Source organism: Urocitellus parryii, chromosome 5 (assembly GCF_045843805.1).
Source record: "Urocitellus parryii isolate mUroPar1 chromosome 5, mUroPar1.hap1, whole genome shotgun sequence".
Taxonomy (NCBI): domain Eukaryota; kingdom Metazoa; phylum Chordata; class Mammalia; order Rodentia; family Sciuridae; genus Urocitellus; species Urocitellus parryii.
In genome coordinates, this window is record NC_135535.1 from 106657296 (window position 1) to 106684292 (window position 26997).

At 38.8% G+C, this 26997-nt stretch overlaps 1 protein-coding gene and 1 pseudogene across 1 annotated transcript in view; one reads left to right on the forward strand and one right to left on the reverse strand.

The window, feature by feature from the left end:
* LOC113192964 (antigen WC1.1-like) overlaps positions 1-26997 on the forward strand; it is a 186353-nt gene that overhangs the window by 55563 nt on the left and 103793 nt on the right. The gene's annotated exons all lie outside the window — the stretch shown is intronic.
* On the reverse strand, positions 1531-25121 carry LOC113192963 (tropomyosin-like; annotated as a pseudogene).

The following is a 26997-nucleotide window of genomic DNA, read 5'->3' on the forward strand; positions in this document are numbered from 1 at the left end:
ACTGAAGTTATGAGTCATCTGAGTGAGTAATCCAATTCCTAATATGGACAATCTACTCCAAAAATAGGGCATAAGATAAACTTCTAATGAATTTTTCAGGATGCTTGGGCTACCTTTTCTGTTTGGAAAAGTTGAGGTGCATTACACAAGGGTACTTCACGCTCATCCACAATATCTTCCTCCTGGGGTTCCACTGACAGCTCACCACAAAGAGCAGCACAGGAAACCACATGAAGACCATTTGATGTCACAGAGTGCAAGTGTTGATTGAACAGCAAAGCCCTGAAACTTTCTTCTTATGGGAAGCAAAAGTTCTGTGTCACTAAATGAAGAACTGCAAACCTTTACTTTAGGGTACAGACAAACTCAGTGCTTCTGAAGAAGAAGTAGAAGCAAAACAAGTCTGCCTCTTGCTTCTTTTCTCTTGTTTAGGGGGGAAGGAAAAATTCTCTACCAAGGAGTTGGTAAGAAAAAAAAAACACCTTGGATCTGGAAACCAAAACTAATACTAACCAGAGGTCTGCTCACTACTGAGGAAGTAGCATAAAACAGCTACAAAAGATCAACCACAGGTACATTTCAGTTTGCTCCTGTGGGGAGAAGCAGCACAGATGCTGAGAAGATCCACACTGTAAATTCAAACACAAAAGGTATTTGCTCCCACAATGAACTTAACACCAAGTAATAAGAATGAGATCTGAGGAAAGAGAGAAGCCAAGGCTATCATAAAATACCATAGAACAGGTGGTTTAACTACAGAACTTTTCCCCTCACAGTTCTTTTTTTTTTTTTAGAAAATGTCCTACAATGTGCATTTTATTTCATATCTTTATACAATGTTTACATATAGTTAACTCTCAAGAAAATGCATTTTCTTTACCAATTGTATGTAGTGCCTAAATCTTTCACTTTAACATGGACAATGGGAAAGAGTGGAAATCCACATTTAATGCTATTCTACAGAAGTTGTAATGGGCTGCAAGTGTGCCAATCAGAAAGGAATGGAAGCCTTAGAAGAGCAGTGTGGCTTTCAAATTCTTGGCTTCAGTGAACACAGGCATACTGGATCCATAGTCTCGTCTTGCAGTAAAACTCAAGACAAAATTGTGTTGGACAAAATTCTAAATTGTACAATATTGAACAAAGGACCACAGGGGACATTTTGTTTAAAGTAGCACCAATCCACAACTGATTGTCTCCGACATCAATCTTCCTGTTGCCCCTATCATTGGCACTTTGAGTGGAAATCTTTCTGCTTCAGTAAGGAGTCTTCCACTGACTAAGCAAACTGTGTGGCTAAACTCTACGTAAAGTGTGGCAATGTCAACCTGGGAAATGGCACATTTAAACCATTATTGCCCTAACATGGGCTTGCCTTTTTTGGTGTTTTCTCCCTACCTCCTGCCCTAGCTGGTGTTTTGTGGATGTTTCTGTGAGGTGGTAAAAGTAAATAAAAATGCATTTAAGGGGTATCATGGTAAGCAGGTGTTTAGAAACAAAACAACAAGAAATAAAAGAATGTGGCCGCAGCTAAGGAGGTTTTCTCATGTTGTTTAACTCCAGTAAAGTCTGATCCAGCATCTGATGCATACTAAGGTTTTCTTCTTTGGCATGAGCCACTTTCTCTTCTAAGTCACCAATGCTTTTCTCCGATTTAGTTACTGACCTCTCCGCAAACTCAGCCCGAGTCTCAGCCTCCTTCCGCTTGTCAGAATGGACCTTGATCTCTTCCTCATATTTGTCTTCCTTCTGAGAGTACTTATCCTCTGCAGCCATTAATGCTTTCAAGGTCTGATCCATTATTCTTAATTGGTCTTCCAGCTGTCGAACTTGGCCTTCTGAGAACTCAGCCCGTCCTCTGCACGTTCCAGGTCACTTTCAATGATGACCAGCTTACGGGCCACCTCTTCATATTTTCTGTCGTCATCTTTAGCAATGTGCTTGGCCTCTTTCATTTACATTTCCTGAATTTCCATTTTTTCTTCATCATTTTGGGCCCTACTTTCAATGACTTTCATGCCTCTCTCGCTTTCATCTGCTGCTTTTTCAGCCTCCACCAGCTTCTGAAAAGCTGTTGCCAGACGCTCCTGAGCACGATCCAACTCTTCCTCAACCAGCTGGATGCGTCTGTTCAGAATCAGCTTCAGCGGTCTCCCTCAGCTTCCCTTCAAGGTCCAGCTCATGCTGCAGGCTGCCTGCCCGCTCGCCCAGGCCGCTCTGCGTGACAGGGGGCCCCCTCACAGTTCTTAACCATGAAAATCAAAGGCGAGGAATAAATCCTAACTAATTCTATTAGACCAGCACTACTCTAATATCGAAACCAGAAAAAGACATTGCAGGAAAAGAATACTACAGACTAAAATTTCTCATGAATGTAATTGCAAAATTCTCAATGAAATATCAGTAAATTGAATGCAAAAATGTATTAAAAGAACATGACCAAGTGAATTTGTCCCAGGTTTACAAGGCTAGGTCAACATTTAGAAATATCAAAGTACTCCATCAGGTCAAAGAGATAGACAAGGAAAAAAAATATGCTGACAAGGTATTTGTCAAAATATGATACCCATTCCTTTTTTATTTTTTAATACTGGGGATTCAATTCAGGGGCACACTCAAACACTGAGCCACATCCTCAAACGTTTTGTTTTGTTTTGTTTTGTTTTGTTTTGTTTAGAGACAGGTTCACACTGAGTTGCTTACCGCCTTGTCATTGCTGAGGCTGGCTTTGAACTTGGGATACCCCCTGCTTCAGTCTCCCAAGACACTGGGATTACAGGTGTGCACCTGCCCACCTAATATCTATTCTGGTTAACAAATAAACTCTAAGCCAACATAGAGTGGAAAGTTCTTCAACTTGATAAAGAAGTTCTACAAAAGAAAACTAGAGCAGAAGCATACTAAATGGTAAAAATCTCAAAGCTTTCTCGCTAAGATAGAAGAAAAGACAAGGAATTCCCCTTTCATCATGCCTATCATCATGCCATCTTGGAAGTCTTTGATAATGCAATAAGACAACAAAAGGTAAGTAAAAATATACAGATATGGAAGAAAAATAATTCAAACTCTATTTGTAGATGAAATAATTATCTGTGTAGAAAATATATCAACAGAGTCAACAACAAAAACAATAATTTCTGGAACTACAAAGTGATTACAGCAAGGTTGCAGGATGGAACGTTACTACATTAAAGCAATCACTTTCCTATTTACTAGGAAAGAACATGAGGAATTGTACATTAAAAACACATTAACATTTAAATAAGCACCCACAGAACAAAGACTTAGATATAGATCTAATATGTAGTAGATGTATAAAAGGAAAACTATACAAGTTTAATTAATAATAACAAAGAACTAAATAACAGATATACTCCATATTCTTGAGTAAGAAGTCTCAAAAATATTAAATGGAAATTTTAAAAATTTTTGTGAGTTTTAAATAGAGGGCCATTCTGACTATCATGACAAATTTTTGAATCATTTCAATTCATCCTATCAGAATGTGAATCATCCCTTTCTCTGGTGCAAGGTACAAGACATTTTGAGAGTGAGAGAGACCACACTCACATAAATTGTATTAAACTATATTATTATAGTGTTTTATTTCATTATTAGTTTTGCTACTAATCTTTTATTGTACCTTATAGGGAAATATAGCACATGTAGAGTTTGGTACTATCCAGTTTGGCATTCACTGAGGCTCTTGGAATGTGGTCCCATGGATAAAAAGGGACTATTTTATCTTCTCAAATAATAAGATGAAATGAGAAGTTGATAACATAAATCAGAACTAGACATTTCACAAATTTGTTGAAATTGACCAACATACTTGATGAATGGATAAAAGAAGAAATTAGAATGTAAATTACAAAATATTCAGAGATGAAGGAAAATGAAAACACAACATGCCACAATGATGAAATCATGAGAGCAGTGCTAAGGAGGAAAATTCTATAAAGTGAAAATTTAAAAAAAATATCTTGAATCAACAACCTAATATTACAACATGAGGCCCTAGAAATAGAAGAACAAAATAAATCAAAATCTAACAAAAAAATGGAAGTAGTGATGAAAGCAAAGATAAGTATAGTAGAGACTAGAAAAGCAAGATAAAACTAATGAAACCAAAATTTAGGTCTTTGAAAAGATGAACAAAACTGACCTGCCTTTAGCAACATAAAGTAAGAAAACAACAAGAGAAGACATCGATTATTAGATGTTTAATTGAAAATGGGGCACTATTGCCAATTCTATACAAATAAAGTATGAAAGTACTGTAAACAATTGTTAACCAAAAAAAAATTGGATAACCTAGGTAAAATGGATAAATTCCTAAAAACACAAAAGCTACCAAAATGAAATATACTGGAATATTTTCTCTATCATCTTTTTGGTTTTTCTTTTCTTATATAATAGTACTTCTTCCTTGCTAGCTTGATGAAACAGAATCATATAAAAATCTAGACATATGTTTTACTAAAGGTTAACCTTTGAGAAACATTTTAATTCCCTGATACTTATTGTTGAATTAAGCTCATTATATCTGCTTATTTTAATAATTTGTGGTATAAAGGTGTATTAAGAATTATAATGCAAAAATAAATAAATAAATAATTTTTTTTTAGTTTTATTGATTTTTTTTATTGTTGGTCGTTCAAAACATTACATAGTTATTAATACATCATATTTCACAGTTTGATTCAAGTGGGTTATGAACTCCCAATTTTACCCCATATACAGATTGCTGTATCACATCAGTTACCCTTCCATTGATTGACAAATTGCCTTTCTAGTGTCTGATGCGTTCTGCTGTCTGTCCTATTCTCTACTATCCCCCCTCCCCTCCCCTCCCCTCCCCTTTTCTCTCTCTACCCCTTCTACTGTAAATCATTTCTTCGATTTGTATTATCTTGTCTTACCCCTCCTTTCCTCTTATATGTCATTTTGTATAACCCTGAGGATCGCCTTCCATTTCCATGTGGTTTCCCTTCTCACTCCCTTTCCCTCCCACCTCTCATCCCTGTTTAATGTAAATCTTCTTCTCAAACTTTCGTCCCTACCCTGTCCTTGTTTACTCCCCTTATATCAAAGGGGTCATTTGGTATTTATTTTTTAAAGATTGACTAGCTTCACTTAGCATAATCTGCTCTAATGCCATCCATTTCCCTCCAAATTCTATGATTTTGTCATTTCTTAATGCAGAGTAATACTCCATTGTGTATAAATGCCACATTTTTTTTATCCATTCATCTATTGAAGGGCATCTAGGCTGATTCCACAATCTTGCTATCGTGAATTGTGCTGCTATGAACATCGATGAAGCAGTGTCCCTGTAGCATGCTCTTATTAGGTCTTTAGGGAATAGACCGAGAAGGGGAATAGCTGGGTCAAATGGTGGTTCCATTCCCAGCTTTCCAAGAAATCTCCATACTGCTTTCCAAATTGGCTGCACCAATTTGCAGTCCCACCAGCAATGAACAAGAGTGCCCTTTTCCCCGCATCCTCTCCAGCACTTATTGTTGTTTGACTTTCTAATGGCTGCCAATCTTACTGGGGTGAGATGGTATCTTAGGGTAGTTTTAATTTGCATTTCTCTGACTGCTAGCGATGGTGAGCATTTTTTCATGTACTTATTGATTGATTGTATGTCCTCCTCTGAGAAGTGTCTGTTCAGGTCCTTGGCCCATTTATTGATTGGGTTATTTGTTATCTTATTGTCTAATTTTTTGAGTTCTTTGTATATTCTGGTTATTAGGGCTCTATCTGAAGTGTGTGGAGTAAAGATTTGTTCCCAGGATGTAGGCTCCCTGTTTATCTCTCTTATTGTTTCTTTTGCTGAGAAAAAACTTTTTAGTTTGAGTAAGTCCCATTTGTTGATTCTAGTTGTTAACTTTTGCGCTATGGGTGTCCTATTGAGGAATTTGGAGCCCGATCCCACAGTATGTAGATCATACCCTACTTTTTCTTCTATCAGATGCCGTGTCTCTGATTTAATATCAAGCTCCTTGATCCATTTTGAGTTAACTTTTGTGCATGGCGAGAGATAGGGATTCAGCTTCATTTTGATGCAAATGGATTTCCAGTTTTCCCAGAACCATTTGTTGAAGATGCTATCCTTCCTCCATTGCATGCTTTTAGACCCTTTATCAAATATAAGATAGTTGTAGTTTTGTGGGTTGGTTACTGTGTCCTCTATTCTGTACCATTGGTCCACCTGCCTGTTTTGGTACCAGTACCATGCTGTTTTAGTTACTATTGTTCTGTAGTATAGTTTGAAGTCTGGTATCGCTATACCGCCTGATTCACACTTCCTGCTTAGCATTGTTTTTGCTATTCTGGGTCTTTTATTATTCCATATGAATTTCATGATTCTTTTATCTATTTCTACAAGAAATGCTGCTGGGATTTTGATTGGCATTGCATTAAACTTATAGAGAACTTTTGGTAATATCGCCATCTTGATGATGTTGGTTCTGCCTATCCATGAGCAGGGTATATTTTTCCATCTTCTAAGGTCTTCTTCTATATCTTTCTTTAGGGTTCTGTAATTTTCCTTGTATAAATCTTTCACCTCTTTTGTTAGGTTGATTCCCAAGTATTTTATTTTTGGGGGGGATATTGTGAATGGAGTAGTTGTCCTCATTTCTGTTTCAGAGGATTTGTCGCTGATATACAGGAATGCCTTTGATTTATGTGTGTTGATCTTATATCCTGCCACTTTGCTGAATTCATTTATTAGTTCTAATAGCTTCTTTGTAGACCCTTTTGGGTCTGCTAGGTATAGAATCATATCATCTGCAAATAGTGATAATTTAAGTTCTTCTTTTCCTATTTTTATGCCTTTAATTTCTTTTGTCTGTCTAATTGCTCTGGCCAGTGTTTCGAGGACTATGTTGAACAGAAGTGGTGAGAGAGGGCATCCCTGTCTTGTACCAGATCTTAGAGGGAATGCCTTCAATTTTTCTCCATTCAGAATGATGCTGGCCTGTGGCTTATCATAGATTGCTTTTACAATGTTGAGGTATGATCCTGTTATCCCTAATTTTTCTAGCGTTTTGAACATAAAGGGATGCTGTACTTTGTCGAATGCTTTTTCTGCATCTATTGAGATGATCATATGGTTCTTATTTTTAAGTCTATTGATGTGGTGAATAACATTTATTGATTTCCGTATATTAAACCAGCCTTGCATCCCAGGGATGAATCCTACTTGATCATGATGTATAATTTTTTTGATATGTATTTGAATCCGATTCGCCAGAATTTTATTGAGGATTTTTGCGTCAAGGTTCATTAGAGATATTGGTCTGTAGTTTTCCTTCTTTGAAGTGTCTTTGTCTGGTTTCGGAATCAGGGTGATGTTGGCCTCGTAGAATGAATTTGGAAGTTCTCCCTCTTTTTCTATTTCCTGAAATAGCTTGAAAAGTATTGGTGTTAGTTCCTCTTTAAAGGTTTTGTAAAACTCTGCTGTATACCCATCCGGTCCTGGGCTTTTCTTAGTTGGTAGTCTTTTGATGGTTTCTTCTATTTCCTCTATTGTTATTGGTCTGTTTAGGTTGTCTATATCCTCCTGGCTCAATCTAGGCAGATCATAGGACTCAAGGAATTTATCTATGCCTTCACTATCTTCTATTTTATTGGAGTATAAGGATTCAAAGTAATTTCTGATTATCTTCTGTATTTCTGAAGTGTCTGTTGTGATATTGCCTTTTTCATCCCGTATGCTAGTAATTTGGGTTCTCTCTCTTCTTCTCTTCGTTAGCATGGCTAAGGGTCTGTCAATTTTATTTATTTTTTCAAAGAACCAGCTTTTAGTTTTGTCAATTTTTTCAATTGTTTCTTTTGTTTCAATTTCATTAATTTCAGCTCTGATTTTAATTATTTCTTGCCTTCTACTTCTTTTGCTGTTGTTTTGCTCTTCTTTTTCTAGGATTTTGAGATGAAGTATGAGATCATTTATTTGTTGGTTTTTTCTTTTTTTGACGAATGAACTCCAAGCAATGAATTTTCCTCTTAGAACTGCTTTCAGTGTGTCCCATAGATTCAGATATGTTGTGTCTGTGTTTTCATTTAACTCTAGGAATTTTTTAATTTCCTCCTTGATGTCTTCTAAAACCCATTGATCACTCAGCAACCTATTGTTCATTCTCCAGGTGATGCTTGATTTTTCCTTACTTCTTTTATCATTGATTTTCAGTTTCATTCCATTATGATCAGATAAGATGCATGGTATTATCTCTACCCCTTTGTATTGTCTAAGAGTTGCCCTGTGACATAGTATATGGTCTATTTTTGAGAAGGTTCCATGTGCTGCTGAGAAAAAAGTGTAGCTACTTGATGTTGGGTGGTATAGTCTATATATGTCAATTAAGTCTAGGTTGTTAATTGTGTTATTGAGTTCTATAGTTTCCTTATTTAACTTTTGTTTGGAAGATCTGTCCAGTGGTGAGAGAGGTGTGTTGAAGTCTCCCATGATTATTGTATGGTGGTCTATTAGACTCTTGAACTTGAGAAGAGTTTGCTTGATGAACACAGCTGCACCATTATTTGGGGCATATATATTTATGATTGTTATGTCTTGTTGGTGTATGGTTCCCTTGAGCAGTATGAAGTGTCCTTCTATATCCCTTTTGATTAGCTTTGGCTTGAAATCTATTTTATTAGATATGAGTATGGACACTCCTGCTTGTTTCCGCGGTCCATATGAGTGATATGATTTTTCCCAACCTTTCACCTTCAGTCTATGTATATCTTTTCCTATCAAATGCGTCTCCTGTAGACAGCATATTGTTGGGTCTTGTTTTTTGATCCATTCTACTAGCCTGTGTCTCTTAATTGGTGAGTTTAAGCCATTAACATTTAGGGTTATTATTGAGATATGATTTGTTCTTCTATCCATATTTGTTTATTGATGTTACTAAACCTGATGTGTTATCCTCTTTGACTACTTTCCCCCCTTTACTGTCCTACCTCCCATTGTTGGTTTTCAATGTTATTTTCCATTTCCTCTTCCTTTAATATTTTGCCAAGGATTTTTTGAAGAGATGGTTTTCTAGCTGCGAATTCTTTTAACTTTTGTTTATCGTGGAAGGTTTTAATTTCATCTTCTAACCTGAAGCTTAATTTCGCCGGATACAAGATTCTTGGTTGGAGCCCATTGTCTTTCAGTGTTTGAAATATGTTATTCCAGGGTCTTCTAGCTTTCAGAGTCTGTGTTGAGAGATCAGCTGTTATCCTGATTGGTTTACCCCTAAATGTAATCTGCTTTCTTTCTCTTGCAGCTTTTAAAATTCTCTCCTTATTCTGTATGTTGGACATCTTCATTATAATGTGTCTAGGTGTGGATCTCTTATGATTTTGCACATTCGGCGTCCTGTAGGCTTCTAGGATTTGGGATTCTTTCTCATTCTTCAATTCTGGGAAGTTTTCTCATATTATTTCACTGAATAGACTGTTTATTCCTTTGGAATGGAGCTCTGTGCCTTCCTGTATCCCAATGACTCTTAAATTTGGTCTTTTGATATTGTCCCATAATTCTTGGATGTTCTGCTCATGGTTTCTTAGCAGACTTGCTGAGCTGTCTATGTTCTTTTCCAGTTGAAATACTTTGTCTTCATTGTCTGATGTTCTCTCTTCTAAGTGATCTACTCTGCTGGTAGTATTCTCAATTGAGTTTTTAAGTTGGTTTATTGTTTCCTGCATTTCTAGAATTTCTATTTGTTTGTTTTTTATTACCTCTATCTCCCTGTGAAATTGATCTTTTACTTCCTGGATTTGTTTGTCAATGTGATCTTTCATTGTCTGATTTTGCTGTCTCATGTCTTCCTTGAGACTCCAGATCATCTGAAGCATATATATCCTGAACTCTTTATCTGATATTCCATCTGTTGCAGCTATTACCTCTTCTAAAGTTGAGTTGACCTGCATTGCTTGTGGTCCTTTCCTTGTCTTTTCATACTGCTCGCGTTTCTTTCTGCTTGGTGCAACTGTTGTGTTTTTGAAATTTACCCCCTATTTATTTATGTTGCTCTTATATAGTTGAAAAGTCTCCCTTGCAGGTGCGGGTGGCAGCTGTGCCCCTACTCCAATTGGGGTGACGTGTCTACCACGCTGGCGTCTCTCTGGGCCTGTTCCGGGAGTGGAAGGCGGCTCTGCTCTGTCCCTATTCCAATTGGGGTGTCGTGACAACCATGCTGGCAGGTCGCTGGGCCTGTTCCGGGCGTGGGCGGTGGGCTTGGCTGGCGGGATTCCACCTAATGGAAGTCCCTAACCTCCCTGCTTGCTAATTAATGGCTTCTCTGAGGCGCTACGCCTTCTGTAGCTGCGGGGCAGGCCGCGCGAATCAGTTGGCCTGGATCTCCGGGGTCCTGCTGCTGGCTGTTTTGATGTTGCAAGCTGTTGGAGAGTGGTGGTGTATCCTTCAGCTTTCCCGGATGGTGGCCGCTGACTGCCTGGATGGAGTGTCCGCTGTGGGGGATGGGATGGGACTGTACCTCTTCCTTCCCCTTCTGAGATCCCGTGCTCGGCCCAAGGGTCCGTGTGGGCTTGGCTGGCGGGATTCCACCTAATGGCAGTCCCTAACCTCCCTGCTTGCTAATTAATGGCTTCACTGAGGCGCCACGCCTTCTGTAGCCGCAGGGCAGGCCGCGCGAATCAGTTGGCCTGGATCTCCCGGGTCCTGCTGCAGGCTGTTGGGATCCCTGGCACTCTATCACTTTGATTTTTTCTGCTTGCCCCTCCCCCAGCGCTGGCTAGCCAGGTTTCCTTTTGGCTGCTACTGGGAGGAGGGGTTGGAGGTCAGGTGTCTCTAGTTTCCCCCTAGTCTTTATGGAGGCTCAGCTTGATACTCCCTCTCCCGGCAAGCCTAGGAGAGATTTTATGCGAATTCCCGCTGTCTGGGAGGTGAGCTGAATGACACCAACCTGTTTTGATGTTGCACTCTGAAGGAGAGAGGCGGTGTATCCTTCAGCTTTACCGGATGGTGGCCGCTGACTGCCTCGGTGGAGTGTCCGCTGTGGGGGATGGGACTGTACCGCTTCCTTCCCCTTCTGAGATCCCAGCTTGGCCCAAGGGTCCGTGTGGGCTTGGCTGGCGGGATTCCACCTAATGGCAGTCCCTAACCTCCCTGCTTGCTAATTAATGGCTTCACTGAGGCGCCACGCCTTCTGTAGCCGCAGGGCAGGCCGCGCGAATCAGTTGGCCTGGATCTCCCTGGTCCTGCTGCAGGCTGTTGGGATCCCTGGCACTCTATCACTTTAATTTTTTCTGCTTGCCCCTCCCCCAGCGCTGGCTAGCCAGGTTTCGTTTTGGCCGCTTCTGGGAGGAGGGGTTGGAGGTCAGGTGTCTCTAGTTTCCCCCTAGTCTTTATGGAGGCTCAGCTTGATACTCCCTCTCCCAGCAAGCCTAGGAGAGATTTTATGCGAATTCCCGCTGTCTGGGGGGTGAGCTGAATGACACCAACCTGTTTTGATGTTGCACTCTGAAGGAGAGAGGCGGTGTATCCTTCAGCTTTACCGGATGGTGGCCGCTGACTGCCTCGGTGGAGTGTCCGCTCAATAAATAAATTTTTTAAAAAATAAAATAAAAGCAGCATCATATATATTTAATAAAATTGTGAACTTATTTAACTGACAATATTCTTATACCTCGGGAATGACTTTCTAGCCTATGTATAATTCTAAGTTCAAAGTTATTGATTTTTAAGATTTTATAAGGCTTTCTCTATTATCTTCTTATAAACACTTTTGCTGTTTAGAGTCAATCTGATTCACACTTCCTGGCAGATCACACATTCCCTTTCACTTGGATGTTAATTTGGTACTTTTTAGATTTATCTATAATTTGGCCAGGTATGGTTGCTTTTAATTATGGCAATGTACTAGTGTTTTTAAATTGAGATTGCATCTCTCTTTTTTTTCTTCTGTGAAATTTAATCTGTTAGTTCTAAATTCTTTCTTTTTCACCAGCTTTATTTCCTTTCTTCTGGGATTTCATATAAGTAGATGCTATCTCTCTGTCCTTTTCCATTTCACTGATATTTTCTCTAATCTTTTCTCTTGCCTTCTTGGTAAAATGTATTCCAAGTCACTATTTTTTTTTACTTTTTGTTGTTTCATTATTTAATTTCTTATCTTAGTAATATTGGGGAAATGAAAGGTCACAAGATTCACTATTTTGGCAGGAATAGGAATTTATGAATAGAACACAAATTGTCCCATTTAAGAAAAAAAAAATGTTTAGAGAACATAATACAAGTGCTCATAATTTTTGAGCCAAATTAAATGAAATAATATCAATTAATAAATCAAATTCAAATGTCTACAACTAAATGAACCTTTATCTCTGAAATTAATCAATGGTGAAGCTGCTATGTTAGAAGATTCTAAACATACTACAGATCTTTTAGAGTGATCCAAAATACACAAACCACACCACAATTTTCATCAAGGTTTCTTGCATTGCTGTTAATCAGATATGACCAAAAATGCAGGATGTGTTTCTGTTTGTCATTATAACCATTTGTGTTTGTCACCATAGAGGTATATAACAGGAAGGAAATATTTGCCCTAACAAGAAAAAAACGTCAGTTGCTTTTGCACTCAGGAAATGGGGGTGGGTTGTAGGTAAGTAAGAGTTAACACTATGTGTGCTGTACTACAGGAGGTTAGTCAGTGCCCAATCATTATGACTTGGTTCATATTTCTAACAGTAAACCTACTGTGTATAATGTTTTTTCATTAGTAAAGTCTTTTACAAAGACTGTGACCAGAAGTAGATAAAATTCTTCTGACTTTAATAGAGGAATAATATTTTACTGGCTTACTCTCCTGTTAAATCTCTATATCCAAGCCTAGAAGGGTCAATTCAAGAGGATTTGTGGAAGCCAATTCAAACCTTGCAAAAGAAAGAAACCAGGAAATGTTGGGAGAGAGAGGGGGAAATCTATACAAAGTTATGGAAACAATTAGGGTGAAAATGGAAAGAAAGATGAAGAGAAATACCCTCAGAAGAAAGAAACATGGAAGAACAGAAATGGCAAATTAAGGGCTGGGGATGTGGCTCAAGCGGTAGCTCACTAGCCTGGCATTCATGCAGCCTGGGTTCGATCCTCAGCACCACATACAAACAAAGATGTTGTGTCTGCCGAAAACTGAAAAATAAATATTAAATTCTCTCTCTCTCTCTCTCTCTCTCTCTCTCTCTCTCTCTCTCTCTCTCTCTCTTTTTAAACAAAGAAATGGCAAATTAAAATTAGGTCCATATGCTTATAGTTACATTGCACTTTTATTTTAAGAATAAATATTTATCAATGTCCACTACATAAAATAAACTTCCAAGAATAATGTTTTGAAGAAAGAAAAACCACGAAATGTTCACACATTAAGTAAAATCAGGCAGAAAGAAAATAGGAAGCATAGGAAGAAAAATAGAACTAGAGTTTGAGAATTCAGCCAGAAAACACTTAAGGCTATGTTAGACACACAACAGCCAGGGCACACCCAGGAGCCATTAGAAATACTCCAGAGTGTATTGAGAGCTAATGCTTCAACTACTTTAAGTCTTGTGAAATTGATAAGATAATTTGGACTTGTTATCTGCAGATGTTAAGTTTATGCCCAGCAAACTTGCAAACTCTAATGATTTTTCCAGGAAGCTCAGAGTTTAGCAAGTCTGACCCTACTCTCTGCAGTGTGTCATCCTGTTCACACTACCACAGCGGGTCAGAAATAAACAGCCTCATTCTCCTTCTCTTCCATTGATAGGCACACATTGGGATGGAACTGGGGATAAAAGTAAGCACTTTTAATACTTAAGAGTTGATCATTTGAATTTCTTGTACCCACAGCTTAAACCTAGAGGGTTACTTCATTTCTTCCAAACACATAATTCAAATAGGAATACAGAATAATTTAGAGAGGATATAACTTCTTACAAGAGAACTATTTTCCAAAAAATTTTGTATCATATCTTCCAGGATACGAGTTAAGAAGAATATCCACATTCATCATCATTACATGATAGGAACAATAGCCTAGACACCAACAGAACATCATTAACCCCAGTCCTAATTCACTTATAGCACTATTTGTGTATGTGTGGGCGCACACGCCAGGGATTGTCCCTAGGGGTGCTTAATCACTGAGCCACATCCCCTGCCTTATCTATCTATCTATCTATTTATTTATTTATTTATTTATATCTTGAGACATGATCTTGCTCAGTTGCTCAGGGCCTCACTAAATTGCTGGCTTTGAACTTGGAACCCTCCTGCCTTAGCCTATGGAGCTGCTGGTATAACAGGCATGCACCACCACACCTGGCTCTAGCCATATTTTTACTCACCAAGGGACAGAGTTTATGACCTTTTCCCATAGAGAAAATGACAAGAAAAAATAAAAAATTGTTGCCTCATACAAAATCTATGTGTGTTATGAGCTCAATTGAATTTGTTTACATCATAAAATCACAGTAGGTATAGTGGTATATCTCAGGGTTAGAGTCCTTGCATACAATGAATGAGATTTCATTCCCAGCAAAGCAAAAACAAAATATGTTTTTATTACTCATTATCACAGAAGAAGTGCCAAGCACTGTAGTTAGACCTAAAAAGACAGAATTGATCTTGGAAATGAATTGGGGTCTGAGATCTCCATGGTCAACGTTTCAAAGTTAAGAATTTAAAAATCTGATTCTAAATGACTTCTGCAGCTTTTTATTCCAATGGAGTCTTTTGGATTTTATTTCTATTATTTTGAGGTTAATGATTTTCACTTAGTTCTGTCACAACTGCATCTTTTTCCATATAACCAAATTCCAGTCATTGTGGGAGGACCCAAAATGACATGAAAAAAAGAATGTGTAATTAGCACAAATGTTTCCGGTCTATTCGGGCATTTTAAATGTGAGGTCATCTGTGGGAAAAGAAACACTAGCTTTGAAATTGGACCTAGTGTCCCCCTCAGTCTGACCACAAGTCACTCACCTAGGGTTTCACCCTGGAAAAGAAAATATATCTGTGGACTAAAATGGCCAGGTTGTGAATGTTGTAAAATCAATTTGTTTGACATCACTAGATGTTCACAAATGTCTCTCAATTACACAAAACCAATCAGAATGGTCAAAGTATGAATGACATCTTAAAATGGAACAAAGCCTGCATTCTTCAATCTGGATACAACTGTGATCATTTCTGTACCTCTAGTTTGGAACAAAATTTAACACGTTTCAATACAAACATGCTGATGCTGATTTTTTGGGGGGTGGGGGAGGACTGGCGATTGAACTCAGGGCCACTCAACCACTGAGCCACATCCCCAGCTTTATTTTGTATTTTATTTAGAGATGGGGTCTCACTGAGTTGCTTAGCACCTCACTTTGGCTAGGCTGGCTTTCTACTCAGATCCTCCTGCCTCAGCCTCCAGAGCCACTGGGATTATAGGCATGCACCACCACACCCAGCCAAACATGCTGATTCTTTGTGTAATATTCCTGATTACTTGAGCTCAGTATCCTTACTTCCAGCTCCTATTCTTTTTTAACGTTTTTTTTTTTTACTTATTTATTGTTTTATGTGGTGCTCAGGATCTAACCCATTGCCTCACATGTGACAGGCAAGTGCTCCACCACAGAGCCACAATCTTATTCTTCATTCACAACTTACTCCTCTCCAGATATTCCTCCTTCAACTGTGTAAAAAGCAACCAGAAATAGCAAATTTAGAATCAAGTTAAAGTGAAGAGCCAGAGGCAAAGCAGAGCCCTATAAAGGCGTCAGAATCATGGGCAAGGTAAAAGCACAAAATACAGAGGAACCCAAATAGAAATAATTTCTAAGCAACACTTAACACCTAGCAAACAAAAAATTGTTGACTTCAGTTCATTATCTTGAAAATATATCTCAAGGGAATTATTGGAAGGCACTGTAAAGTGTGATTTCTCAGTCTATATAATTAATTACATGAAATCAGAGACAGGAAATGTGAATATCCTGTTTTTCCTAGGAAAAATCTTAGGAAATTGGCAGCAAGAAGGTACAGCTCTGTTACCATCTATACAATTTTGAACATATTAATGATATTTAAACAAGAAATTCCACATTTTCATTTTAAATTATATCCCGAAAATTATGTAACCAGTCCTGCTGTGGGTCTTAAATAATTATGAAGTTGTTACTTTCACTCACCAAACCCTGCCTAGTGAAAATGAATGCTTAGCCAAGAAATCCTAACATATTAGTAACTATAAAGTATCAAAATATTGTGTCAGAGTTATGTCCTTTGCTACTATATTTCTCACTTTGTTTTACATCTCTAATTAACCCAAAAATATCTTTTATAATGCATGTCATTGTTGTGTGTTTTAGTTAGCTTTCTTGCTGCTGTGACTTAAAGACCCAACCAGCACAACTGTTGGGGAGAAAAGGTTTATTTAAAGGCTCACAGTTTTAGAGGTCTTAGTCCATAGAAGGCTGGCTCTATTTCTTGGAACTCGAAATGAGGCAGAACATGATGGCGGAGCATGTGGCAGTGGGAAGTAGCTCACCTCACAGTAACCAGGAAGCACAGAGACTCCACTCACCAGATACAAATATATACCCCAAAGTCATGCCCCAATTCCCGTCTCCTCCAGCCACACCCTACCACTTCAGTTAATCTTATCAGAGATGAATTCACTGATTAGGCTAAGGCTACAATCTAATAATTTCTCCTCCATATCTTCTTGCATTATCTCACACATGAGCTTTTGGAGGACACCACATCTAAACCATAACATTGTGGCTGGAAAGATGAGGTCACAACATTGTGAAATGCATGTGTGACTGTAACTATAAGAGGGAGCCTCTCACAAGCTCCAATCTCTTTCAATCTCCCTAAAGGTGCCTAGAAATAAGAGAAATTATTTAAGAAAGTGATCCTATTGAGAATAAAAATCATGAGCCCACTCAGGTTTTGTCTACAGGAAGGCTTGGCAATTAATGACTCAAACTCATCCTCCCCAAAAATAATTAATTCGCTTTTATCTGTCTATGAGGAACAGTCCTCTCGGGTAAAGAAATTGTAAGGCCCAGGGTAAAATTAAAATGCAGAGTCTCTTGTGTAAAATCTACTGATAGCAGAGCTATAAGACAGCACATGATGATGCTGTGCTGTCCCTTAGATCCCATTCCCAGGAGAGTAGCCCTGGGTATGTCCATCTCATTAATTTCACATAGATAAAGTTAAAGAATTACAGGCCCTGAAAACCATTCATTTTTGTTACTGTTTTCTAGGCCATCAGCCTCTGTCCTAAAAGCAGATAAGAGTCCCTGATGGAAAGTATGAAGTTGATGTGGACCTGTCCTTAGGGATCAGGACAGGGTTATCCTGGATCTAACAATGACTTCTGAGCGACCTTGAGAAAGCCCCATATTATTCACTTTCAGTTACTTCCTGTATGGAATAGTATTTTGCTGTGCCAACCTTATGATCCCTTCAAGTACTGACAATCTCAGAGTCTGTAATTAAATACATTTTTGGAGAGTTGTTAGAGCTACCAACTTCAAAATTTGTAAGCATAATTCCATTCAAACAAACTGTTCAATAAAGCCTAATATCTTTCAGTAAAATGGAATTTCTCCATTATCTCACCCTAAAGTTTTCTGACTTTTTTTTTAATCTAATGACATGTCTTAACTACACACAAATTCATATCTGAAATCATTAGAGAAGCCATAAACATGGAGAACACAGACTGGTTTCTATTCTTTGAGGTCACAAGACAGTCAAAAATGTCAGAGAGACGAAGGAAAATAGAATGTAAGCCAGAAACATTTGAGTTAGAAAAGCAGTCATTCCATTCCTTAAAGGACGATCCCAAGAGAACCAGATGCTCCCTTTCAGAGAACAGATGTTTTAAATTCCATAACCTCTGTTACCTTCAGTATCTCTTCTATATAAAGCCACATCCTACCTGATCCCCATTCCCCAGTGGATATTTACCCACATTGCCTAGAATATCTCTGAAACCAATTTGGTCTTCACACCTCTTAGTGCATAAAGGCAGCTAGATTTCTGAGGTGGGACTCGGAAATGCTGAGTGCAGACTTTGCCACACAGACAGTGTGAATAACCCCAGATGATGGTTTATGGGGAGAACATGCTAGGGACTTCCCCTGACTCCAACTCCTTCTTCTCCCTGGTCTCAATACCTCCATGGAAGTCTTCACATGCCACCTCACAGATAATATCACATGCAATCAAGATTGAGAGAAAGCTGAGAAAGAACATCATGGAACACCTTCATATAACCCTTGAGGTCCCTGGGACTGCTGTCAGATCAGCAGAGTCCCTACAGTCTTCATGTTCTCTGTGCTCTGAGAACACTAAAAAAGGACACCCACTCCTGGCCCACCCTAACTTGGTTCCTAGTCCCATGGGCCCATCCCTGCTGTTATCATATGTTACACCATGTTTCCTTGGCACTTGTAATCCAGTCACCGAGGCTTAGATTTTAGAGTAGTACAGCATCAGTTTCCAGAAAATGCAGCAAGGACAAGATGCACACTCAGTAATGCACATCACACTGGGCACCTTCTCATCCACATCCCAAAAGTTTTCCTCATCCCAGGATCTTTGTGTTGTCTAAAGTTCTCCTTGGCTGGTATCTCTGGGGGCAGCCCATGAGAAGGGAATGAATGATGTTGGGAAAAGTTATAATGGCAGCCACACCCCAAAAACCCCAACGTGGTGCCTGAGGAGCTTCTCTTCCTGCCTTTCCCTTTCCCCGCCGGCACAAAAAACTCCCGCTGGTGCCAATTCTCCCAATATTCAAATCTCGCTGGCGGGGAACCTTAGCCCCAATAAGAACTAATTTTATGGGCTCCAGAACTGACATCTGGAAAAAACTTACCAATAAACGGGTGACCCGTCACTTACCTAAGCCCTGCCACCTCTTCTTAGATCTATATAAGCCCACAGCCTTTTGTAATAAAGTGGAACCTCTCCAGTGACTTGTCTCGTGTTGCTTCTTCCTTCTGAGGCTTTGAAATTGAAGCCAAAACTGAAGTGGACACCCCCACATCTTATTGCACTAATAAAGCACCAGGAAAATGAGAAAACAAAAGAGGCAAGGTCCCAGGTTAAAACAAACTGAGGATGCTTGTTACAAAGTAGATTCCAGAACCAGGATTTGAATGGATCCTGAAAAAAAAATTGAGTATAGAAAGGTTGTAGGGGGTCCTGCCCCTTACTATTACATATTGGTGCTCAGCATGAAGTAGTCACAGCTTCAGGAGCAATAGTAAATCATGAGAGCCTGTCAGAGACCTCAACAACATCCCATGTTGTCCAGGATGTTAAATAAGAGAATGCTTGTGAATACCTGGAGGCTTCATAGCTGCCACCGACTTACATGTTCAGAGGCATAAGGCCAGCCCCTTTCCATAGCTGAGTCACCATGTCTGAGCAGGGAGAGAGAAAGCTGAGAGCACATTACTTGCTGAGTGATCTATTTCTCCAACTGTCTTCCTAAATCAACCAAAGGAAACAAAAGTTTTCCTGAAGACACTCCTGATCCTTTTGTGAAGGACTAAGTGTCCTTCAGGGCACATTCAGTCCTGTCTGAAAGGTGTGCTTTGGAGGGAAACATATTATCTCTACTCTCACATGGGGAAAAATGGGCAAACCCCTGTACTGTCTGATAATGAAAAAAAAAATTCCCTATACACTAAGTAGAGAGAGAACTTGGGTTTGTCTATCTTTAAGAAATCAATCCTGAATTTTTTACTTCTTTTTTTTAAAATCTTTATTTATTTATTTTTATGTGGTGCTGAGAATCGAACCCAGTACCTCATATGTGCAAGGCAAGAGCTCTACCACTGAGCTACAGCAACAGCCCCGGCCCCCCTGAATTTTTTACTTCTACATTGCTAAGAAGTGCTAGACCCTGTCCTCTAAAATGGCCAGAAGAATCCAGGTATTCAGCCACATCTTTACCTACAGTAAGAGAGCTTTGCTCCAGGGAAACACTTTTTTCAAAGAGCATTTTTACATTCTGCTATGGTTTGGATCTGTGAGGTCCCCTCAGTGCTCATATGGCAGAGTAAATTCCAAGGTAGTACTTCATTCAGAATGTGGCATGAATATTTCTGGCTGCAGGTAGCTAGGTTTACATTTAAAATCAGAAAAAAAAAAGAAGTAGAGCAAAAAGATTAGAGACCTGCAGTTATCCTAGAAAATCACCTGTAAAACTGAAGCTAAAGAAGTTCTGAAGAGATTAGTGCCATTATTACAAAGAAACCCAAGCATTTTGTACCCTTGTGCCTTGAGGGCATCTTGGGTATTAGCAAGATTCTAACCATTGCAGACCCAAAAGTGTACAGGTGAAAGCTTGTTCAAAAGAATTTTCTTTGAGAAAAGAGCCCTGATTCCACAGAACTACCTAAGAAGTTGTTTCCACAGGGTATAGTACACTGTGCTCCATTTTCTAGGCACTCAGAGGCCACTGCATCTGTAACCCAAGTGAGCCACACTACTGCTCAAATTGCTGCAGAATTTGGCATCATCCATTTGGTGCTGGTTTTGCAGGCATGAAGAATACAAGAGTTACAGGGATATGGAGGCTAATACCAAGATTTCAGAAGAAAGCCTGGGAGGCCAGACAGTGTATGGCAGGTGATATCTCTGGGGGCAGCCCATGAGAAGGGAATGAATAAGGCTTTGAAATCGAAGCCAAAACTGAAGTGGACACCCCAAGAAGTTAGAGGTGCCAAGAATGTGGAATGTCTACTGAGGAAAGCAGCAAGAAGTGAGTAGAGCCAACCCAAAAGAGGTCATGTGGGCTGCAACTGGCAAGGTCCTAGAGGCAGGAATGCCTAAACCCTAGGAGCTCACAGTCCACCACCATATTCCCCAGATGCCAGACATGGAGCTACCAGATTTAAAGTTTGCCCTCCTGGGTTTCAGTCTTACTTTAATCCAGTCTTTCCTTTATATCCCCGTCTTTCTCTCCTTTTGAACTAGGAATATTTACCTGCCCCACAATTGTGTGATGGACATATGTAACTTGTCATTCTTTTATTTTTGCAGTTAAGAGCTGCCTTGAGTCTCGGATTGGACGTGTTTTTTTAGGAAGTGCTTTGGACGTCTTTGTATGTGGATTTTTAGGAAATGCTGGGACTTTAAAGACTATGGAGACTCTTGAAGATTGACTGCATTTTGCACTGTGAGATACCCATGAGCCTTTGGAGAACAGGGACAGAATATGATGGATTGGATCTAAAAAGTCCCCCAAAGGCTCATGTATTGAAGGCTACATACCCACCGCAGCACTGTTCAGATGTACACCTTTGTGGAGTTATTAAATCATGGGGACTCTAACCTCATCAGAGGAGTAATCTTTCAGCATATTTATAATTTGAATAAATTACTTGAAGTTGGTGGGAACTGTAGGAGCTAGGACCTAGTTGAAGGGTATGGGTCCTTGGAAGTATGCCTGTAAAAGCTATCTTGTCCCCAACCCCTTCTCTACCTCCCTCAGTGCCTCTCTCTCTTCCCTCTCCTCTCCCTTCTGGCAGCCATGAATTGAGCATATTTCCTCTGCCCTGCCTTTCCACATTGGCCCAAAGCATTGGAACCATCCAACCATACTGAAATCTCTGAAATCATGAGCCATAACAGTTTTTTTCTTCTTTAAGTTATTTTGTCAGGTATTTTGTCACAGTGATGATTGACTAACATGGCTACTTTTTCCTTGGGCCATAATACAAAGCTAGGTGTGGTGGTACATGCCTGAAATCCCAGAGGTTCAGGAGGCTACAGCAGGAAGATCACAAGTTGAAAGCCAATCTTAACAAATTAAGAGAGCCTTAAGCAACTTAGCGAGACTCTGTCTCAGTATAAAACATTTTAAAAGAGTTTGGGATGTTGCTCTGTGGTTAAGTGTCCCTGGGTTTGATCTTTGGTACAAAAATATAAAATAAAATAATAATGTATATAGAAACTAAGAAAAAAAAACATTACTAAGGTACATTGCATAATGTGGTCTATAGTACAATGGAACACCACATAGCCCTATAAGGAAGGAAATTCTCTACCAGCTGCCACATGGATTAAGATCAAAGACTGACTATTCAGTTAAAAATGGTCTTTAGATAATAAATTTTATGTGTTTTCCCATAAGGAACAAATAAATGCAATTTTTATATACAAGAATTAATCAAAAATAAAAATTAGAAACATAATAAAATGTCATTTGCAATAACTGAAAAACACATATTTATGTATACATTCAAAAAGATATATCCAAGACTTTTTATGCAGGAAGTTTAAAAAGGAATAAAATAATGTTAAAAAGAAAAATAGACACACTGTATTCGTAGCTTAGAAAATCATTAGCTAAAATCATTATGTAAAGTCTGTCAAAAGGCTTTATACATATTAACAAGCTTATTTTAAAGTTTATGCAAAAGGAAATGAGAATATCTAAAAATGGGGAGGAAATAATAATGTTGGAGGAGTCAGTACATGCACTGTCAAGACATTTACAGTGATGATAATGAAGACCGTCTGGCATAAGTGAAGGGACTGGCATGTGAGTGGATAGAACAGAACAGAGAACACTTATAGACTCACACAAACAGTCAACTGAGTTTTTACAAAGGTGCAAAAGCAATTTGTTGGAGAAAGCTAGGATTTCAACAGGTGCTGGCAATGCAATTAGGCATTCATGAGCAAAGAAGAAAAACCTTACCTTTCACTTCCTATACAAAAATTAACTGAAAATGCATCCTGGGCTTAAGCATAAAATGTAAATCCACAAAACTTTTAAAATATGGTTTAAGAGAAAATCTTTGTGATCTAGGGCTTTGCAAAGAGCTATTAGATGATACCAAAATCATGATCCATAAAGGTAAAAATTGATAAATTAGACTTACTCATAATTAAAAACTCTTTCTATAAAATTCCATGTAAAGAAGAAAAAAGACAAGCTTCAGACTGAGAGAAAATACTTGCAAAACAAATATCTGATAAAGAAGTTATATTTAGAATATATAAAATTTGTCAAAACAACACTAAAAAATCCAATTTGAAAACTGAAAATAGACATCAACAGACAATTCAACAGAAAAGATACATGAATGTCAAATAAGCCTGTAAAAAATGTTCAGCAAAACTAGCCATTAAAGAAACAATTTAAAACTATGACACAATATCACTATAATCTATCAGAATAAAATGAAAAATACCAACTACTAAATGTAAGAATGAATGCAAAATTTAGATCTCTCATGCATGGCTGGTGACAGTGTTAAGATCCTTATTTTGATATTGTACTATTGTTTTGCAACATGTAACTTTTGGATGAATTGGATTAAGGATATGTGGGTCACCTCTAATTCTTCAAATACCTAATCTATAATCATGTCAGAGAGAAATAGTTTTTAAAACCAGTATATAACTGTGTTTTCTATAAGAAATGAACCATAAATATAGTCATTGAAAAATGCAAAGAAAAAGGATTTAAAGAGCTATAACATGAAAACATTACTTATGGTAGGGAGGGAGAGCATGGGAGGAATAGATGAATTTTAGATAGGGTAGAGGGGTGGGAAGGAAAGGGAGGGGCAGGGGATTAGCAAGGATGGGGTACATGTATGAAGAAATGAATTGGTGTCAACATACTTTATATACATCCAGAGATATGAAAATTTGCTGTATACATGTAATAAGAATTGAAATGCATTCCTGTCATTTATTTTTTAAATCAAAAAATATTTTTAAAAAACATTACTTGCAATAAAATTAGTATAACTATATTCATATAAGAAAAAGTAGACCCCAAGACAAAAGCTATGACAATATTTAAAGAAGGACCTTTCATGATGATAAAATGTAAAGTTTGTAAAGAAAACTAATCCACCGTATATTTTTATGCAAATAATGGCAGAGCATCAAAATTCATGAAGCCTGGATGATACAAGCAAAGGGAGATATAGACAGAGCTGCTATCTTAAGTGGGATGTTTTAATATCCCTGTAACAGTAATTGATCAAGCAAGTAGACAACACTTCAGGAGGTATGCCACACTGGGTAGAGGTTGAGCAGAGGTCAGAAGAGAATGTGAAAGTGGACTAAGCAGGTTATATGAGAATGAATGGAAGAGAAGACTGTAAAGAAAGAAAGGCTGAAAAGGAGGACCCAGGAGCAGGCTGTCACCCCATCAATCCCATAAGGACTGGAGTATCAGAGGGAAGAGAGCTGAATTGTAAAATGGGAATTGACCATGTAACTAATTTGGCATCTGTGACTCCACTATATCCCAGGGGAGTACAATGTATTCACATGTGAAATCAGTAAAAGTTCTCTGAGATATGAATGAAGAGAGGAAGACAGACTATAAATTCAGATTGTCAGTAGAGTTTTGGATAGGCTTCACTTATGACGTAGATATGAAAGGGGTGGAAAGTTGAGCCTATGAGGTCAACACTCACATCCCTGTGATGTACTTTTATTCATTCCTCAAAGTCTTTTTGTCTTTATAATCCCAATTCATAACTCCCCTTCCTTTTTCTTCTTACTGATAGGGACATCTTGATTCCATGCAGCCACAACATGCTGGTCCTGTGACATTGGAATCCTCGGTCTCACTAAACAAAGATCATCTTTTCTTGGTTTCACTGGATAATAGAAGTGATCCAAAACCTCGCACCTAACTAATCTCAGCAACAGGGTTGACCCTGCTTTTGAACCAAATCCCCGAGTTAAATAATTACATTTTGTATCAGCCTTGAGGACAGAAAGAAATTTGATATCAAAAAGGCTCCTATTTTATATAATGAGATAAGATTCAGCAGCTAATTTATGTTTTCACTTCAGACACTTCCCTTTTCCCGCAGTCTCTGAGGGAAGGGAAGATGTTAAACAATAGATGTTTTCTATTGGCTCCCAGAAGACGGCCATGTCTGTGGATGGCATTATATAATCCCCTTCCTGCTGTAGGGGCCCCATTAAGACCTGGGAGGGCTCCCTATCTAGGGAGTAAGGGAAAGCCGATGCTGTGACCAGAGGACACAGGAAGCAGAAAGACCATGCAGGGACTCTGCCTTCTCCAGGGACTTGCTTTTCTCCTCCTTACTGTCATAGCGGATGCTCAAGGTAAGCATAGCCCCACTTTTTAAGATCAGGGAGATGCTGGATTAGCTCCAAGTTTCTGGTAAATGGTCCTTGGGATCCTAAATACAATGCCTCTTTATAGATCATTTGGTTTTGACCTAATACGATCCTAAGTGACAGAGAATGCTGATTTTTCTTCTGTAGGTTCTCAGTTATTCAAGGACAGCAATAGGATGTTGCGAAGATATAAAGTTTATTCCCAGATTGACCAGAAAGTATGTTTTAGATTTCCACAAAACATCTGAAAATTCAATTCCCAGTTTTCCCATAACAATTAGGGGCTGAGGCTTCTTATCTGTTCCTCCTGTACTCTATAGTATGCTTTCTCACTGTATTGGTATTTCTGCCCTTTTAGCAAGTGAGCTGGTGTGTGTGTGTGTATAAAAGACAGAGACAGAGAGGGAATGAGAAGGGAGGGAGGGAGATAGAAGGGCCGTAGAAAAAGAGTGATGTGCAGGAATAGAGAAGAGGGAGAAACAGAAAGAGAAATACAAGGAGAGAGAAGAGAGGAGCAAAAGATGGTGGGGGAGACTAAAAAATAGAAACAGAGAGCGCGAGAGAGAAACTAATGAGTGAAGGAACTTTGAAAATAAAAATGTGAGCAGGAGCATGCCTGCCCATTGGACGTCAGCTGTTTAGACAGGAGTCCATAGAAATCACTCTGAGCCATACTTCTGAATTTGATGGTGAGGACGGTTGTGGTGGTGATGATATGTGTGCATGTGTACATGATGAGGGCAGATGTAGACCCCGGTGCCCCTAAAGAAAGCCCCTCAACATGAACTATATTTATACCACAAATAACCCTGCACCTGCAGTCTGCACCAGTCATTGAGATTCTTTTTCTTCCTCACAAACCCACAGATCAGGCATTTTCTGACTCACTATAGTGTTTCCCAGCAAGGGCAGAACTTTGTATTTCTGCAGGTGTTTTTCTCTTCCTATTACTTGTTTGTTCTCTCACATGCCAAGAATCTACTGCTTAGAAGAACCCTGTGCTTGTGAAAGTCTTCATGATGAATTTTTTCCATTGTGATACTGTCAGATCCTACATGAAATCTGATCTCCACTGGGCCTGTGGCTCAGTGGAGTTCAGGTTACCAGTGTTTGAGCTCCTGAAATGGGAATGAACTAGCCACATCAATGGAGAGCCAGCTTTTCTAGTTGCAAGTGTTGATCCTGCCTGCTTCAACAATGTTCCTCACTTCTCTGTCTCTTCTCTGTTCAATTTTTCTTCCCTACTTCAACCCCTCTGTTCAGAAGTCAATGTACCTCTTCTTAGGGAAACTCTATCCCTCAAAACAAGAAAAAGAAGTTCTGCTCCTCGATGCCTTATATTAAGACATATATTATGTCTAGGAATGTCCAGTACCTTGGGTTCTAGCCATATGCCCATGATGGTTTCCTGTCTGCAAAGCTGTGCTGGCTCTTAGTGGTGTAGGTGGACTCTCAAAATGAAATGTAATGTTAATGGTCTGATTCCATTTTGGTCTCCATCAGCAAGATCAGTGAATTTCTCATCAGAGAAGAAATTTTACCTCATTCAAACAAATGTAATTTTTCCTTAGAGAGAACATTTTATAGAATCGGATTATCAAAACACATGTTCACATATTAAAACACTTGCCCCATCTTCTTGCAAAATTTCAACCTTGGTATTATGCTGCCAGAGCATTAAAAATTCCCTGATCCTGAAAGATGTTACAAGAGCCTTTACTGCCAGTAGTCCAGGTGACCACAGCAGCCTGCCAGGTCACACTGGACCCTTTCTGTGGCACAGATTTAATGGGTGTGTCCATGATAGCTCCCACACTGCCTCTCAGTACAGTTCCAAGGCATAACAC